This window comes from Pogonomyrmex barbatus, unplaced genomic scaffold, assembly GCF_055798465.1.
Source record: "Pogonomyrmex barbatus isolate J1 unplaced genomic scaffold, ASM5579846v1 scaffold32, whole genome shotgun sequence".
In the NCBI taxonomy this organism is placed as follows: Eukaryota; Metazoa; Arthropoda; class Insecta; order Hymenoptera; family Formicidae; genus Pogonomyrmex; species Pogonomyrmex barbatus.
Genome location: NW_028297130.1, coordinates 47,057 through 53,056, shown reverse-complemented (window position 1 = coordinate 53,056; position 6,000 = coordinate 47,057). Strand labels below are relative to the sequence as shown.

The 6,000-nt window shown below is 54.9% G+C and overlaps 1 pseudogene; it reads right to left on the bottom strand.

The window, feature by feature from the left end:
- Positions 1 to 1,415: 1,415 nt before the first annotated feature.
- LOC148935867 (U2 spliceosomal RNA) lies at positions 1,416 to 1,593 on the bottom strand (annotated as a pseudogene).
- Positions 1,594 to 6,000: the final 4,407 nt, after the last annotated feature.

The following is a 6,000-nucleotide window of genomic DNA, read 5'->3' as shown; positions in this document are numbered from 1 at the left end:
TAAGGATTTTTAGAAACTAGTAAATTGATATAAGCAAACATGTAATTTTAGCAGATTCTCACCACATCTAGATCCACATCTGACACCTAACCTATCACTCAATCTGACACTTCATGTATTACAGTTTATATATATATATACAAAATTGATAATGATTTCCGTTTTTCATACCGTTAACTGCAATGATTATAACAATGCCAATTATGCTATTTATGTATATATTTTAATATATATAGTTAGAGTTATACTATCTGATATTCTTTCTCGACAGCTGCCACAGTGAGATGCTGGACAATATAGTGCAATCAGTCTGGAGTGCAGTGCAATGTGGAGCGACTGCAGCAGCCTATTCTACGCGCGGAGAGGAATGCAAACGCCTGCAGCACTTATTTATATATATGGGCCCATGCATATGTGGCAGTACTGGTCATCGACTCACTCTACTCAGCCAAAGTGAGGTGCTCACTAGATGTGATATTTATTATAAAAACAGTGTATGGTTAGACAGTTGACTTAATAACAGTGGATTGAAGCAAGTGACGTGAATATTGTACTATAGATTCATTAAATTAAAATTAAAATAGATATGTACAGCTGTCACTGCTGCTGTCTAACCTATATGTACCACAGACTGTATCACACCACAATCTGATAATAAATAATTACATAACGAATAAATAAATAGATACATAAATTAATATCAAATAAAACAGGGAACACTGTATATGAATTTATTGCACAATCTCAATAGATTAAATTAAATTAACGGCACATTCTATATAACAATATCTAGCATGACTCATCAAGGTGACAGGTACATTTGTGCTTTCACCTCAAGATTAACAAGTCTCACGTGCAATAATTAACATTAAAATTAGTTCAGTCGGTTATATAAAATAAGAATAAATAAATAAATTAAACGGGAGACAAGTCAAGATGGTAAAAATTGTGAAATATGAGTCATGCGCGGCACTCAACGTACTACTCTCAGCACTTGCAACTATATGAAATTATGTCAAGTATTATAAAATGAAATAAATAAATAAGTTTAACAATAAAATACGGTCAATGCAATAAAATATAAGACAAAGAACATATAAATAGTCGCGTTAAAACGTGCTAAGAGCGGCCGGAGAGAGAAGTTTCGCGAAAATAATTTTATGCCGTTTTTCAGGTAAAATTCTGCGATGCGACCAGTCTTATGATACACTAAGTGAGCCGATGGACCAAGTACTTACCCGATGACGTGGAGTAGTCAGGCTTACCCACTGGATGACGCACCGAGGGCCCGGGAGACTCAGAACACGCGCACTTCACCGAAAACACCAACTTCGCGGTTTCACCGATTCTTGCGACCTGGCCGGTGCTCTGGGATAATTAAAAGCGATAATACTAATTAAAATGCGCTTTTCCCCGTGCACTGGGCCGAACTCCACGGTACTGCAATGCGGAGCCGACCCGCGGCAGGGTCGGAGCAAGCTCCGTGCACCCGCCAGGTCTCAAAAATCAGTTTAATATTCTGAGTCTCCTATGGAGACTGTATCAGATATTAAGCTGATAAGAACAGATTAGCACACTTTTATTTTAAAGAATGTTCCCCGGAGGGCATCTCACCCCCCGGGGTAGATACAGAGGAAAAGCGGCTAGGCCGCGCGCAAAACTAAAATACTATATTGGCGGGGGGCAATAGCCCCCCCCGCCTTGTGGGCACTAAAACTAGTGGGGCTGACGGGGTCGCTCCCCGCCAGCATGCGCATATTAAAATTAAACTATCCCCCCAGCTCGCGTGCTGGGGGGATGACACAGGTGTCGGCGGCCCTCGAGGTGTATCACAGATAGGAAGGTTAAAAGATAAAAGACCCCGAGGGCGCGCGCGCGGCAATACTTAGTAGATAAATAAAATAAATAAAGTCAACGCGACACATTCACACTCGCCTAAGATACAATATGATTCACGCGGCACGCACACTCGAACATTCATGGCCCCACAGAAAAGAAAATAAATAAATAAATGTAAATAAATAAAATAAAAATAAAGATAAAAATAAAAATAAAAAATAAAATAATAAATAAGAATAAATAACAAAGAATAGATAAAATTACACAGGGAGATAAAAACATGCGGTCCGGGCAATAAAATATATACATAGAAAAATAAAAAGTGTCCGGATACTAACAAGAGGCGGGCAGGAGGCCCGTCCACATATCTCATGAATAAAAAGAAAATAAATAACAAGATAATTAAAATAATAAAAATAAAAAAGTAATAAAAATAGGAAAAATAAATACAAACAATAATAAGTTAAGCTTAACAAATTAGAAGATAAATTATAATATGGATATGTGGACATCGGCGGCTCCTGCCCGCTTGGATAAAAAAAAGGGGGGCCAAGACGAGGACAAGAATAATTTACGCGACATTCACACTCACGGCGATACGCGACGCGTCGCAACTTCTTCAGTGGCGGCCCAGCGCCGGCGGACGGCCCGAGGCGGCGTCGCGAGCACCCCATCACCAGCGGGGCGAGAGGGAGCTTGGTACTGGCGGACGCCGGACACGTGCTCCACATAAATGTCCCTCGACCAGCGGATGGTATCCGAGACGATCAACCGCCGCATCATCGAGGCATACGGACCGCCAATCCGCAGCACCCTCAGGACAGCCTCGTTTCTCGGATCCCACGACCCGAGAGCACCGACGACGAAGGCCGTCACGAGGACACGGTACCCCCGCCGCTGGAGCTCCTCAGCCAGGGGGGAGTACTTGGCGATTTTCCTCCCCCTGGCTTCCTCGAAAGACATCCAGCGGTTTTCGAAAGGCACCGTGACGTCGCATATGACGACACTCTTGGAGAGCTCGTGCCTGATCACGAGATCAGGCCGTAGCTCACCAAGTTCCCCGTCGATTCCCTCAATCCGCTGGTTGACCCGTTTGTCGCCCGGCAGACGGCAAGCCTTCCAGAGGCGGTGCAATACGGCATTGTGCCTCAGCTGTATTGCGGCAGCATGGACGCCGCAGTGACCGAGCACATGTGGTAAGGTCTCCGATACCTCCCCGCACCGCCGACAGCGCCTATCGCCGTCCCCCCAACGCCGCGCGCCGTTGAGGGGAAGGACATCGAGACGCGCTCGATGAATAAAGCGCCAGTCGGCGAAGCGGGTGAAGCTGCCGCCGCGAACGAAGTGATTGCTCACTGGCACTCGCGACGACACCTCGAAGACCTTACCTTGGTCGGGTTTCCTGAGCAATCGCTCCGCGTAGTGCTCGGCTACAGCTGAGCGCAACCGATTCACCACCTGGTTACGCGCTCCAGGTGGGATCTTAACCGCGGCACCTCTGGGTCCTCGGCACTCCACGATCATTTCCTCGGTCTCCGGCACCCACCGCCACCGCAGAGACAACCGCTCGGACAGCCTTCGCGCGGCATTCCGCGCCCTCGACCAGAGGGATTTCTCCCCTCCGCCCCTCAGCCTTCCCTCCTGCGAGCCAGAAAGGAAGGCGGCGATCGTCTCGCAATCAGGGGCGTGGCCGGTCCTGCGCTGAACCACCCCCGTCAGTGATTCCCAGGCGAGACGCCTGACGGTGGCATCGCCAGCCGTAAGCATACGGAAGGCGTGTGCCACCGACAGGACGTCCGCCAGGTCAGCCAACGGAAGGAGTCCACACCCCCCCCATCGCGGGGGCATGTAGACCCCCTCCGCGCTGGCACGCTGGGGGAGATTCAGCCAGGACTTCGCGAATCTTCGAATCGCGAGATCCGCGGCCGTGAGGGGACGCTTCTCCACACTGGCTCCCCGCAGCAGAAAATCTAGGCGCGGTAGGATGAAGGTCCCGAGTATGTCACATTTCTGCCACGGGGCGAGGAGGGCGCGATCCACCGCGCGAACGTCCGAGAGGAGGTCCCCGATGGTGGCGTAGGGTGTCTGGTCGACCGAGAATCCCGTCGGAACACCGAGGTGGGTGTAAGGCTCACCCTCTGCCAGATGACGCACCGGTTGGCCCTGGATGCTGAACGACGTCGGCAGAACCCTGCCGCAACCACCCGTGCCGATGTGCAGGGTGGCGCATTTGGCAGGGTTGAACCGCAAACCCACCGACGTCGCTTCAGTCTCCACTGCGCTGAGCAGTCTCCTCATACTCTCCGGAGTCTCTGTCAGGAGTGCAATGTCATCCGCGTAAGCCAACACACTAAACCTGTTGTTAAACATACGATACCCCGCGTCGACATCGGTGGCTGCACGCAGCACCGAGTCGATCGCGAGGTCAAAAATAATAGGGCTTAGCGGACAACCCTGGCGTACTCCGGAGCGTATGGGGATGGGCGCGGTGAACCCCTCGGCGGTGCGCACACGCGTAGTGCAGCCGTCGTACATCGAGCCCCATATGTTTATGAGGCCCTTAGGCACCGCCGCTCCAGCCAGAGCACGGCGGATCGTCGCGTGCGGGATCGATCCAAACGCGTTGGACAGGTCCAGCCACGCGACGACCGCCTGCCTCCGGCTCCTCCTCGCGTCAGTCAGGGCCTCCTGAAGGACGAAATTGTGCTCGAAGCATCCCTCGTCCCTCAGGAAGCCCTTCTGGGCGGGACTAAGTCGGCGGTTGGCGACCGCCCAGTCGGTCAGACGATCGGCGAGAATCGCGGCGAAGAGCTTGGGGACGGTGTCTCCCAGAGCGAGAGGGCGCCAGTTCTCCAGCATGCCCCGGTCTCCTTTCTTGTGCACAAGTATCGTGCTGGAGGTCTTCCAGGACGCGGGGACCGCCTCGAGCCGCAAGCAGCAATTACAAATTGCTGTGAGGAGCCGCGTACCCGGATCCGCCCCACGGAGGTCACGGTAGGTGACGCCGTCGGGACCCGGCGCAGAGTTGTTCATACGCCGGAGCCGACGGTCCACCTCTCGCTCCGTGAAGGGATCCAGGAGATACGCGAACTCCTCGCGCGAACCCGAGGGGTCAGTGCGCTCGGCTTCCACGCCGGAGCCCGCCAGGAACTCCTCGCCGCGGTACAGGCGCTCGAAGTATTCCTGAACCTGACGTCTCGGCACCTGGCACGAGTCGGCAGGCCCCTGGAGCACCTCTCGCACCGCCTTGCGGCGATTCGCCCTGTAGAGCGCCTGCAAGCGCTTGGCCTCACGCACCCAGTCCCCGCGTGCTTCTCCCGACGCAGAGGGGCCGGCCGGTACCGACCCCTCGCCACTGGCGCCCTCTCCCTCCGGACCGACACCCCCCCTCGCCCCCCGCCGCGACCCCGCCTCACGCGACCGAGCTGGACGTCCTTGGGAATCGGCGGCGGCGCCGCGAGCCCTGTCCGCGACGACCTCCCCGAAGAACGCCGCGACTTCCGTCGCGAACGCCTCCAGTTCGGCGCGCGTAGCGACCGCCGGCGCCCGGGCGGCCAGCTCGTCGCGCGCAGCCAACCGCTCACGCCTGACCCGCATCGCTGCGGGAACAGGCGCCGGTTGGCGGCGCGACGGCTGACCGCCCGCGACGTCGGCGAGTCGCGGCTCGCGACCTCGTCGCCCACCCCCCCTTCCACCGACAGAGGCCGGAGACGCCCCGCCTTCCTCACGGGGCGCCACGACGGACGCTCGTGCGCGTCGCCGAGCCATTACACCGCGGACATTCACGGGAGCACACGGATGTACGGCACTCACCTCATCTCCAGTACCGTCCCGGGTATCTCCCTCGCGCTCCGCCAGCGATGTCCCGCGATGAGCTGCCGCCTCACTTGTGGGTTGTGGAGACTTGTGGGCCGTCCTCACGTTGTTGTTTCCATCTACCGCCGGCGCCGGTGGCGGTGTGACTCGCGACTCACGCGGCCTCGATGTCGCCGGCGACACGGAGCCGACGGAACTGCCGCTCGAGCGGCGCCTCAACGCTCTTCTCCCCAGTTGCACTCTCCACTCGCCACCCAGCTGATCCCCCTCGCTGGTCGCTGGTGGTGGCGTTGCGATGGCCGCACCCCGCTGCCGCCTCGCTGCTGCTGCCCCCTCGGCCGATGG